The sequence below is a fragment of the Polypterus senegalus genome, chromosome 2, assembly GCF_016835505.1.
Source record: "Polypterus senegalus isolate Bchr_013 chromosome 2, ASM1683550v1, whole genome shotgun sequence".
Taxonomy (NCBI): Eukaryota; Metazoa; Chordata; class Cladistia; order Polypteriformes; family Polypteridae; genus Polypterus; species Polypterus senegalus.
The window spans coordinates 53,173,103-53,185,805 of record NC_053155.1 but is presented as its reverse complement, the minus strand read 5'-3'; the positions used below and the strand labels follow the sequence as shown (position 1 = coordinate 53,185,805).

The window sequence follows — 12,703 nt, the reverse complement described above, 5'->3', positions numbered from 1 at the left end:
GCCATATTGGGGTGCCAAGGTAGCTGTTACTAGTTTGGGTTTGTGCCATGAAACCATACAATTTGTAGGTAGGCCTCATTCTTCTCTTTGTGGGTAGAAGCATTCTAAATTACTTGCTCTTCATATCCTTATATTATTTTGCTTGTGTCCGTCTGTGCTCAATAGAAACACCGGTTGCCTCAACTACTATATCCCTCTGCAACAATAGCAAGGAATCTGTGTTCCTGGCAGAGGTTTGGTCTCAGGCAAGTCTTCAGTTCTTCAATGTGACCAATATTGAATGTGGTATTTGACTGTTTATTCGGTGCATGCTTTGTTATTGACCGAAAATGCATTATGACACTACCATTTTACACCTCCTTTTTCCTTCATTTCAATGTAAGCCTCCTGATAAAATGAAAAGGCACATACAGCCTAGCTGCGATCAACAGAAACGGTCTCGCCAGCCTACATACTCACGACGCACAGAAGCAGAAAAATCTACATCACTCCAGACTAACCAGCACAGGCAAGATGCCTTAGAACAACAAAGACAACGTATGACAAACAACAGAGTTACATTATCCGAGATCAGCGGCAGCAAGTCTTGCACCTAGACAGTGAACGATAAATGAATTACACACACAACATTTCTGAAGAGCAGCGACAAACTGCAAGACAACAAGAAACAATATGATGGAAAAACTACAGGGATTCCATAACACTGACAACTCAAAACAAGATATTCCCTTTATATTACGGCGTAGGCAATTCCCAGTTCATTCAGCATATTGTAGGACTATAACCAAGTCAGAACAACAAACATTTAATAATGTTGAAGTTTATTTCCAGGCCCTGTTTTTTACCCATGGTACACTACATTTTTCCAGAGTTACATTGAAACCCGGGTTAAGCATACAGTTACTTGCAGGTTACATACAGAAGAAGATTATTGTGGACAATAACGTTTATGCAACAGTTTGCGTTTTCCCATATTACCTGACGGCCACACTTCACACATACTAACTTACATGTGCCTTGCATTTCCCTTCTTATCCAATATGTTCCATTAACCTGTTCATGTTACACTTTGTATTGTAAGTATTCATGCTGTTATAAGTGCCTATAATATCATCCCATACTAATCATGTGACTATTCTAATATTGAGTACTCTCACAAGTCACTACTTAAAATAATCTTTCTTACTGTAACGTGTGATGTTCTTCCCTCCCTCATCATCATTTCATTAATGCTTTTTATTCTTGCAAAATTTTTCGTAAGCAAGATTTGCTAGTTTTGTGTTAAGGTGCTTTAGGCATGTTAAATGAAAAGGTAAGGATGACGGAGTGAAGATGTGTACCAAAATGGAGTCGGAGGGGAGGAGACCCAGAAGGATGTTGAAGAAGATGCGATTGGAGGTTGTGTTAGATTTGAACATTAGGGCAACTTTGATGGAGAAGCTAGCTAATTCTTCTCACCAAGAGAGTTTTCAAAGTAACAACGAATTGAGATATGAAGGTCCCTGAAGTGTCACCCTCAACGACACTACTTGGTGATTAATTCCAGGTGTTTATGACTCTTTGTGTGAAGAAACAGATGACAGGAAAAGGCTGGGACTACTCCAAAGGATTCCCAAGACAACAGAGAGTGGAGGAAAAAGATTTAGAGGCGACCAGTTAACCCAAGTAAACCTAGAAAATGGCTGTTAAACAGGTGGTGATGACTTGCAGTTTATCATCTTTGTAAACTAGCAAAGCTGTTGTGCATGTACCTTGAGGGGAAGTACAGATATTAAATTCTGAAAATCTGCACTATTTTAATGTTTATTTAGTGTATTATTTAGTTAACATCATTAAGTATGTCTAATGACCCCAAAGAATTTGGTGCTGCATCCTTAAATAATGTAGCCCTGGACTTTCAATTTGAGTATACTCTGTTATACCTTTTTATTGTAAAGTAATTAGCCATTTCACTACTATACAGAATATTCTGCTCTTCCATGCGAAGACACACCATAATTTCCTTCTTTTCTGTTTAGAGCTGCTCTGCAGTTCATCACACACAAAGCACAACAGATGCTCTTTTGGTTTAAACATTTTACTTTGGTACATGTATGCACAAGTGTGATCCATTACCCAAAAGCTCCTCTGTGTTTAACGTGGAGTAATATTTGCCCATTTGAAAATCTCTTGTGTGTGTTTTCAGACAGTATCCGATTCTGTGTAAAGACCTAGCCATAAATAATATTTTATCAGATGGATACAGGTCCTTTAATATTTTTCGAGTTCCTGTCTTTTATACAGAAATATCTCTTTCCCCTTCTAATATGTTCCCAAACCAACAGATAATAAGTAGTCCGAAAATCACATACGTTTTTGCTTCGGCACAAGAGCCGAGGTGATTTATAATGGACATAGACACTGCTTAGCACCTGGAATAATTTCATGTGGTGTTATAGTCACACTGGACCTTTTTGTGGCAATAAAGAAGTTAAACATAATTTTTACCTTTCAACAGGAGAGTAATCTGAAGCGTACAGCCAACTTAACAAGTTAATGTCTTAAAAATAGAAGATTGATGTCCTCTGTGGCCCATTAAAGCTTAGGCATCAGTCTTATTTAAAAAAAAACAAAATCTGTGGCTTCGCCTGAAGATGATTCTGCCTCATTATTTGGCTGAGCTTGAACTTTTCTGTAAAAAGGAATGGGATAAATTTTCAAAATCCAGCTGTGCTAAGTCAAAGTTGTGAATATCTCAACAGACGGGTGTGTCATGAAGGTCATGTAAATGTGTACTTCATAATTTGTGACTGAATTCATAACGTATCAGCATTTTCCATGAACTAAGCACACATGACAAGAAGAAGTGTGTGGCTTGTTGTTAGTGGATCTTGAACATGACTGTGGGAGAATTTGTGGACCCATTTTACTGCTGTTTGACTGTTGAAGCCTGATTTAAGCTATTGCTAAACTTGGGCAAGTTGAAGTATGTCATATTTCAGGAAATAAAAAAAAAAAAATATTTCAGCAGCTGAACTTGAACCTATTTTTCTTTTTTTATTCTAATTGCTTCTTACTTTATCCTTGCATTTCTGATAATAGATTTACAGTATAACCTCAAAACGTTTCTTTCATCACTTGTTGTTCTTTGTATTTAATGTATTTTATAAAGGGACCTTCGGTCTACAATAAGGCACCATATAACTAAAGCTTATTATTAAATTAATACAGACAGAGCCCAAAAGACCTCCTGCCAGAATCAACACAAATGTTCCTTCCATGCAATATTAGCTAAGGACTGTTCACAGTCACGTAACAAAATCATACAAACATGATTACTTTTACTTACATTTTCCTCAATTTTTTTTTTTTAATTTTCCAATTAAAATGTTTTTGGTTACAGTATCTTATTAAAAGTGGAAAAAAAAAAAAAAAAGCTCTGACATGATTTATTTAGTAGCAGCACAGGAACTCAGTGATTAGCATGTGGCCAAAGATCCTGGAATAATTGGTTCCTAGCAGATTGGTTAGTTTAATTGGCAAATCCAAGCTGCACAGTGTGAATGTGACTTGTTATAGGCTGCTGTCCTGTCCTGGACTGCTGTTGGGGTAGCATCTGGCTCCCATGACCCAGAATTCTATTCAGCAGGATTGAGAATGTTACGTTTTGGTTTTATCCTTGACTGAAATACAAGAGAAGCTTTAAAAATGGCTGTCACCAATAGGGGGACTCTTGAGTTGAACCCAAATCCAGAATACATGCCAAGGAGGACAAAGTACTACATAAAATAGAATACTACATATTTTCCATGTTAAGACATACATAAACTCACTATCATGCACATTAAAATCTCACTACATGGGAAGTGGGAAGTGTCCTGCCCAGGTAATGTTATTTTTACCTAGCAATTGCATCTTCCCATTTCTTAATACCTGCAGAAGAGGTTGAAGATGTGCCAGTCTTTTTAATGTCTGATGCATCTTTAGGACTGCAATCACCAAGATTGTCATCTTATTTGGCAAAGTGGGGATTGTACTACCAGAACACATCTGACGGCTCAACAAAATGTCTACACATGACAGGAAACAGGACTGGTAGATTTGTTTTCCGTTTTTTAAATTTAAATAAAGATCTCTAGAGAAATGTACAGAAGTGTGTTAGGGACACAGGGAAGAAAAACAAAGTTAGGGCAACAGTGACTTAACTTTGTGATTACAGTCAAAAAAATCATATTCTTAGTCTCATAGTTAATATCATGATTAAAGTTGAAATGTCAAGAAAAAATTCAATCACATAATTCATAATCTTGCAAAAAATGGAATCAGAAGATAATACCTTCTGTAAATATGAATGAGACATCACATACGAATCAGTGCAGGGACGAGTTTAAATGTTTGAAGGTGGGTTTATGTATGCTATGCATCAGTTTATCGGTCCATTAGTGTCATGAAATTAACCACAAGATTAAAGTTGAAATTTCAGAATTAATTACAAAATGGAGGTGTCACCCCCTTACTCTGTCTTTAGAGTCGCTTCCATATAAATGACAAGCAAACACATGTAGAATTAAAGCAGGGAAATGTTTTCAGATAAAGCTAAACACCTTTCTTGTGTCAATGGCACAGATTTTGATTGCTGCAAATTCAGTTTTGCTCGAATTGTTTCGCTGGCCATAGTATTCAGTACACAGTTTCACGATTGTACTCTTCGAAAAATAAATAAAATGTTTATGGGCTACATTTCTATGTTTACTGCCTAAAGTATAATTTTATCCAGATTATCCAGGGCATTGAACTGGCAAGAAAGGAGTATGAATGAATGCTTGCCAGAGGGCTGGATCTTGTAAGTATGGCTCTTCAAGAGCACTAATTATTAGGTGTGTCATTTTCTTACAATTTGACCCCATGCAACAACACATCTGTGTGGTAAACCTGAAGTTAAAGAATGAAAAAACATACCAATTTAATAATTTAATACAGAAGATTTAGAGGTGGTGCAGCAGGAAGCATTAATACTTCTTGGTAACTGAACCTCTGTACCACTTGGCATATTTCTCATGCTTTCTTTAAGTTTTGGTGGTTTTCTTTTCAGCGATCCTTTTCATGTTACAACAAATCAAAAACTTGTTTTTCCATTTTCAATTCCTGGCTGGGCCATTTGTTCATGTTTGGTGGATTAGCATCCCCGTCCTGGACTACACTCTTAAAAATAATGGTTCTTTAGTGACACTTTAACAGGTTCTGTTGTTCCTTGTAGAACCTTTACTTGACAAAGGACGATTTCATTCCGGGAAGGGTTCTTTACATATGAAATGGGGCTTTGAAAAGATTCATAAGTGGACAAAACCAAAATTTTTCATCTATGGTAGGCTACCTAGCAATACACAACAGATCAAGCAAACCTGAAATTAGTCTGAATTAACACATGAAGCAAGAGACCTTTTAAAATCAGGAGTCCATTGGTATTTCACAAATCTTTTATTGTCTATTACGGAATCTGTTTCAGATGTAAATATATTAAAAGGTTCTTTCTGGAACGTTCTTCTGGGAACCAAAAATAAACTCCCTGTGGCATCACTCTGAAGAACCACTTTTACATCTTTGTTTTTAAGAGTGTACTTACTACTTGCCAAAGCCAAGAAAGATTCAAACTTTCAATGTATGAAAAAACAGATACAAAAAATAGTTGGCAACATAAGCAGTTATTTAATTTCCTAAAAAAACATTCATATATGTGTTCTGAATTCTTTAACGTCAGAAGTTGGTTTCGGAATAAGGCTGGTACCAGCCCTGGACAAGACCCCAGTCCACAATAGGAGATCTACACTTGTGAAGAGAAAAAAAAATTTACAAGTTCCAGTTTCAGCAACCATGTCAGACATCAAACCCAGATTGTGAGGCAAACCAGTGTCCCACCATAGTCATCAGGTTATGCCAGTACACTGGTGGGGCCAGCAGAAGAGAACGTCAGCGCAAGGTGTGTAAAAATCAGTATGTTCTGTAATATCGTAATCATGTTTTATTTCATATTTGTCATTATGGTCCCCTGGGAGCTAGAGGCTATCCTTACTTATTCTAAAAACTGTCACTTTAAAAGCAAATTAAATTTGTTACATTTTAAAGTATCTCTCATTCTAGTTCTTAAGGCAAAGCCCCCCATTCCAGGCAGCAATAATCTAGCGTTTCTGTGAGAAAGCGACCCAAAGGAAAAATACAGATCTCTTTCCTTTATTTTCGGTACGGTTACAGAAACTGGCTCATTTGGATGGATGAATAAATCACAAAAGGTTTAATTAATTGCAAAGCGCGCAGCCCGTGTTAAAGGGCTAAAGCAATCCGTTTAGCAACTTAATGAGAATTAATTAAAGGGCAGGAATGCGAACTATTTGTTTGGCCGCTTGGGATTTCCAATTGTTTGGTGAAAACTGGCGTCTTTATGAACTGCAGCAGCGATGCGCCTTTGAGGAAGATGTGTGCGAAGAGGATGAAGAGAGTCCCAGGCAAGTGTGAAAAGCAGGGCTCTTCTCGGCACCAAGGAGTTCTCAGTCGTTTCCCCAGCCTCGGACTTATTGTTAATTGGGTAGATGAACGAAGCAACTGTGACCACAGAAACTGTCGTTTTTGCAGCACATATTCAGCAGTTTAAAATGAAGATCATGCAACTGATTGTGAGTGTGTGCTTTGTTTGAAACTTAAGGTTTACAATGAGCTCAAATACACGAGTCTGTGTACAGTCATGGCCGAAATTATCGGCACCCCTGGAATTTTCCAACAAAATTGTTGCAATTACAAATGTTTTGGTATACACGTTTATTTCCTTTATGTGCTTTGGAACAACACAAAAAAAACAGAGAAAAAAGTCAAATCTGACGTCATTTCACACAAAACTCAAACAGGGCTGGACAAAATTATTGGCACCCTCAACTTAATATTTGGTTGCACGCCCTTTGGAAAAATCAAGCGCTTCCTATAACCATCAACAAGCTTGTTACACCTCTCAACTGGAATTTCCGACCACTCTTATTTTGCAAACTGCTCAAGGTATCTCAGATATGAAGGGCGCCTTCTCCCAAAAGTCATTTTGAGATCTCTCCATAAGTGTTCAATAGGATTTAGATCTGGACTCATTGCTGGCCACTGCAGAACTCTCCAGCGCTTTGTCTTCAACCATTTCTGGGTGCTTTTAGAGGTATGTTTGGGGTCCTTGTCCTGCTGGAACACCCATGACCTCTGACACAGACCCAACTTTCTGACACTGGGTCCTACATTGCGCCCCAATAACATTTGGTAGTCTTCAGATTTCATGATGCCTTGCACACAGTTAAGGCATCCAGTGCCAGAGGCAGCAAAACATCCCCAAAACATCTTAGAAGCTCCACCATGTTTGACTGTAGGTACTGTGTTGTTCTTTTCTTTGTAGGCCTCATTCCGTTTTCTGTAAACAGTAGAATGATGAGCTTTACCAAAAAGCTCTACCGTTTCCCCAGAAGGATTTTGGCTTCCTCAAGTACATTTTGGCAAACTCCATTCTGCCTTTTTTATGTTTCTGTGTCAGCAGTGGGGTCCTCCTGGCTCTTCTGCCATAGCGCTTCATTTCGTTCAGATGTTGACGGATAGTTCGAACTGACACTGTTGCACCACCTGAGTCTGCAGAACAGCTTGAATATGTTTTGAAGTTGATTGGGGCTGTTTATCCACCATTCGGACTATCCTTCGTTGCAGTCTTTTATCAATTTTTCTCTTCCGTCCACGTCCAGGGAGATTAGCTACAGTGCCATGTGTTGTGAACTTCTTGATTATGTTGCGCACAGTGGACAAAGGAACATGAAGATCTCTGGAGATGGACTTGTAGCCTTGAGATTGTTGATATTTTTCCACAATTTTTGTTCTCAAGTCTTCAGACAATTCTCTGCTCTTCTTTCTGTTCTCCATGCTTAGTGTGGCACACTCAGACACACCACAGAAAGGCTGAGTCAACGTTTCTCCATTTTAACTGGCTTCAGGTGTGATTGCTATATTGCGAGCACCTGTTTCTTGCCACAGGTGAGTTCAAACGAGCATCATATGCTTGAAATAAAACGATTTACCCACAATTCTGAAAAGTTGGCAATAATTTTGTCCGGCCCAGTTTTTGAGTTCTGTGTGACATGATGTCAGATTTGGCTTTTTTTCTCTGTTTATTTGTGTTGTTCCAATGCACATAAAGGAAATAAACATGTGTATACCAAAACATTTGTAACGGCAACAGTTTTCTGGGAGAAGTGGTGTATTTTCTGGGACAATTCCAGGGGTGTCGATAATTTTGGCCATGACTGTAACTGCAGGATGCCAGAGACACAAAGTGGGAATCGACCCTGGATGGAACTCCAGTATATACGGCACAGACACGACCCGAATGGGCAATGTGTTGAAAAACAGCAACTTTGCAATGGGCTGACAGCACATCCAGGGTTGGATCCTGCCAAGAGAGAACCTGAATTGAACTAAACGAGCTAAGTGTTAATGTTACTATGAATTGCGGTGCAATCTGACAGATCAAAGCCTGAATGTCCAGTGATTACTGGAATGTTTAAACGTGATATGAAATTTGAGATGAAGCAAAACATTCATATCTGCATTTATCTCTTAAATTCAGGGTCTGGGGAGATTGAGCCTATCCGGACTGCGTCTGGGACAAAGGCAGGAACTAACTCATGCAGGACGGGGCAGCCCACACTCAATCATAGAGGGCCAGATCAGAGTCACGAGATTATTCTGTCAAGCTATATGTACATGTGGAAGGAAAACTGCAGAAATCATTATAAAGTTATTAAATATTACTGAGACAGATGTTTTCAGTAACGTGCAGCCCAAAACTCATAGAAGCAGAAACTGATCCTTAACAAATCAAAAGTCTGTTTGAAGGACACTCTCTTCCACCCTGGATAGCTGTCCTTTTACCCGATGCCACATATTCTACACTTCTAAAAACAAAGGTGCTAAAGTGCTTCTTCAGAGCAGGGCAGGGGTGGGCAGTATCGGCCATGGAGGGCCACACTGGCTGCTGGGTCTTGTTTTAACACAGTTGCTTAATTAGAAAACAATCCTTGCCAATAACAGATCTTATTTAATATCTTGACTTGTAAGTGTCTGGACTCTGCAATGTCAGGTCACTCTTACATTGCCGATTTTTTTTTCGTTCTAATGATATCATCCAAATGATTTGAAGACTAAATTGGATCAGTAATTTTCATTTCTTCACTTTCTTTTCTGTTTTCTTCAGAGTACTTTATTAAACCAAACAGAGAATGATGAATACACACAGGTGGAAATGGAAATAAGCTAGAATGAAAACTGCTGATTTCTTTGTCATTTGCATCTTACTAGTAAGGAGCCATTAAAAAAGTGAATACAGCAGTTTAAGGATAAAGGGTTTGAAATCTTAACAAGTGACAGACAACTAAAATGAAGCAGAAAAATATCACTTGAGCAATAAGTGCTTCATCAATAATAACTTCCTATAAAGCATTGGTCTCAGAGGATGCAGGTTCTAGCTCCAACCCAACATTGCTCACCCCTGATTAAAAGTCTTAAATAGCTAATTAATTAAACGAAGTTAAGTTAATTAGCAGCAAAAACTGGCCACTAATTAGAAAAATGGTTAGGATTAAAACCTGTAGCCACTGTGGCCTTCCAGGCTCAGAGATGGGTGCCATTGCCATAGGGAAAGCATTTTAAGTTTATAAAAGAAACGTCCAAATGAAGGTTCCAAAAAAAAAACAAACTATTTAGATCTGTAACATTCTCACTAAATATCTATTAGCAGATGATAACAGATTGGTAAAACACCAGTTGGTTCCCGATTTTACTCAGGCGAGTTTTTAGGTTGCAGTGATCTGTACACATACTAGAAATTAAACGTTTCTACTTTGCCCACATATTAGGAGACTTTTCAAAAACCAAAGAGCCAACTTCACATGCAAAGAAGACTAACCGCAATGAAATGGCTCATTGTCAAGCAATAGTTCTGTGAGAGACCACACAGCCCAGTAAAGTGCTGGCCATTAACGAGCCGTTATTTTTGACAGTGCACAATTTGGAAACGCACTTGAAAAACGGGAAGACGTGCAAAGTCTCCGCGAGGACGACACGGCAGTAGGTAATGAAACCAGATACCACGGACCCCACGAAACAGCATTAACAGTAAATAAATTTAAGAACGGGACACATTTATATGGGGATTAGCACTGTGTTGAAACACGACTATTAAGCGAGGTTTTTATATTAAAATGTCACACACGGAGACATTATATTCTATCTGTGTAGTGTTTTCATTGTGCATTGTATTAAGAGATCGTTTTCTGTAATGTGTCTACTATTTCATTTACTGTACCCTATACGGGTCTGACTCATTTTGAAGAAACGTTTCTGTATATTCACGCCTCAGGTAAGTGGATCTTTGTGGCTTATGCCGAATTCCACACGCACGAATGACCAGATGGCTGATAAACAGCATACATGTTATTGTAGCAACTTAAATAGCGCGGCGAGTGGAGATGTTCTATGAATATAGATTATGATCGGACGTTCTCATATCGACGGAGTGCTTAACTGCCGCAAAAGAAACTTCACCTCGATTCTCGGCTTGTGTTTTGTCATTTTTCCTAGTGTCCGTGCTCGCAGTGGAACCAAACTACTGGCGGTAACTCTCCTTATTGCGACACAGTTAAATTCGAGCAAACAGTCCGATTCCCCAATTTCTGAAGAGGTGCTGAGCGCTCACTGCTATGCTAAGAAAAGGCGCCGGTAGTGAAATGTAGATAAGTAAAATTGTCGCGATACAATGACAGCTGATCAAATAGTTGGGCTTTCCCATCATGGATTTCCAAAAATGTGGCGGCACTCACTCGTAAGCTAATACCGGCACGACACAGCATAGTACGAAGACTTCTAAAAAAAAATCGCATCCTAAATGAAGTTGCCGGCACGATAAAGCATAGTAGGCTACGTAAACTGTGTCGAAGTATGCTCTGGTCCCCGTGAAGACCTTTCTTGAAGAGATGCAAGTTGGTGAAATTGGAAGAGGTGCCAGCACCTATTTAACGGCGAGTACATTCTTTAATGGCACTTTACGGTTCTTTACTGGGCCGTGTGGTTCTCATAGAGACACTGCTTGTCAAATCACCATTTCATTCTGTGAAGGGTTTGTTGCATATATAATTTGCGGTAGGCTGCATGATTAAGAAAATATTGGACTTAGCCTGTGCTACTGAACATATGCAGCAAGAGTCCTTTACAATCGTACTTATTTTGTATTTCACAGTTCTGATTATTCACTGTATGAAGCCTGCTACGGGATCTAAATAAATAAAGGTTCTTTCTGGAACCTTCATGTGGATGGGTCTTTTTGAACTTCATCGCGTTGAAGAGCCGCTCCGACAACTTTAATATATATTTTTAAAAGAGTGTGCCGGCCCACTTCAAGTACTGGTCCGCGTAAATGTTCGGTAGGCTTCGTCTAATACCCTCTGATGACTAGTGTTCACTGGGTGGTCGATCGCGGGCGGTGTATCCACGAGAATTAGCGACTCAACACAAGTCTGTATTATTCACTGGCGTGTAAATAGTCATGAGCACATGTATATACTGTACAGTAAAGACTGATATTCCAAAGTGCAACGACTAACTTTACTAAAGCGCTTTCTGCGCCCAGATGGTTGCATTTCTTCATATTTTATGAAATGCCAATGCACAAAGCCGCAGGCTGCTGACTCAAACATTTCAATTATTGCCAGAAGTTATCTTTGAATAACAAGATTAACCACATCAGATCTTGGTAGTCGCCAGTGTGTGCTCACCCTAAACAAGCCGCGCAGACAAACACCTCACATAATCGCCAGATTGGAAATCACCCCCAAAACGGCACTGCACTGAGCTGGCATCGTTCTTTCACTTCAACTGAATCCAAATACGCTGTTCATACACTACAGCTCTTACGATTTTCTTTTATTCTCATGCACCAGGTATATCGCGTATTATAAAAAGTGTGCCTTTACCTGAGAGCCCACTCTCTGGATGCGCATTTACAAGAATCTCTTCAGGTGTCTTATTCACTAGTCTTCTGCCTTTGGCCCCATCCTTATATGTAGTTATTCCAAAAATGAAATAAAGTTTTATTCTTTTATCAGTATGTATCCATCCAGCGTGGGAAAATATCTTAAATTTCCCAACGATTACTGATGAGAGAAAGACAGAGCGCGCGGAAGAGCGAGCGAGAAGCGAAACTGAAAAAGTAAGACGAACGGGTGAGAGGAAGGCAGAAAGCTGGAGCTCAGGTTGTAATTAAAGCGAGAGGAGGGGCAGAGGCGCTGCACTTTGCCTTCTCGTGAGCTTTACATTTCATTTCAGAAGAAACTCTAACCGGTAGAGTGCATCATCGGACTGAAATGCTTCGCATAAAACACACAAGCATTTACTCGCGCTGCACTTCAACGTTTGCCCCGTTGCCTCTTGCATTATGCATTTGGAGATTCGAGTCACCAGTCGTGTTAAACTGGCATCGCATAATATCGAGGGGGCTGCTCGACATCCGAACTGCTTCTGCGCATTCTCGAACAGGGTCACCACTCTGGATCTCTGCTAGGATTATCAGAGTAAGTTCTCATTGCAGCCAGTTCTTAGTGATTTAATCAGTGCTAAGATAGCATTGCCTATTAATGGTATTAATGGAAATGGCCCCGCTCAT

At 39.3% G+C, this 12,703-nt stretch overlaps 1 protein-coding gene across 2 annotated transcripts in view; it reads right to left on the bottom strand.

The window, feature by feature from the left end:
• Positions 1-12,209, bottom strand: part of gpr156 (G protein-coupled receptor 156) — a 70,527-nt gene extending 58,318 nt beyond the window's left edge. For both annotated transcript variants that reach the window (XM_039743693.1, XM_039743694.1), the window contains exon 1: positions 12,015-12,209. The gene's annotated coding sequence lies outside the window, so the exon portion shown is untranslated. The remainder of the gene's footprint in view (positions 1-12,014) is intronic.
• Positions 12,210-12,703: the final 494 nt, after the last annotated feature.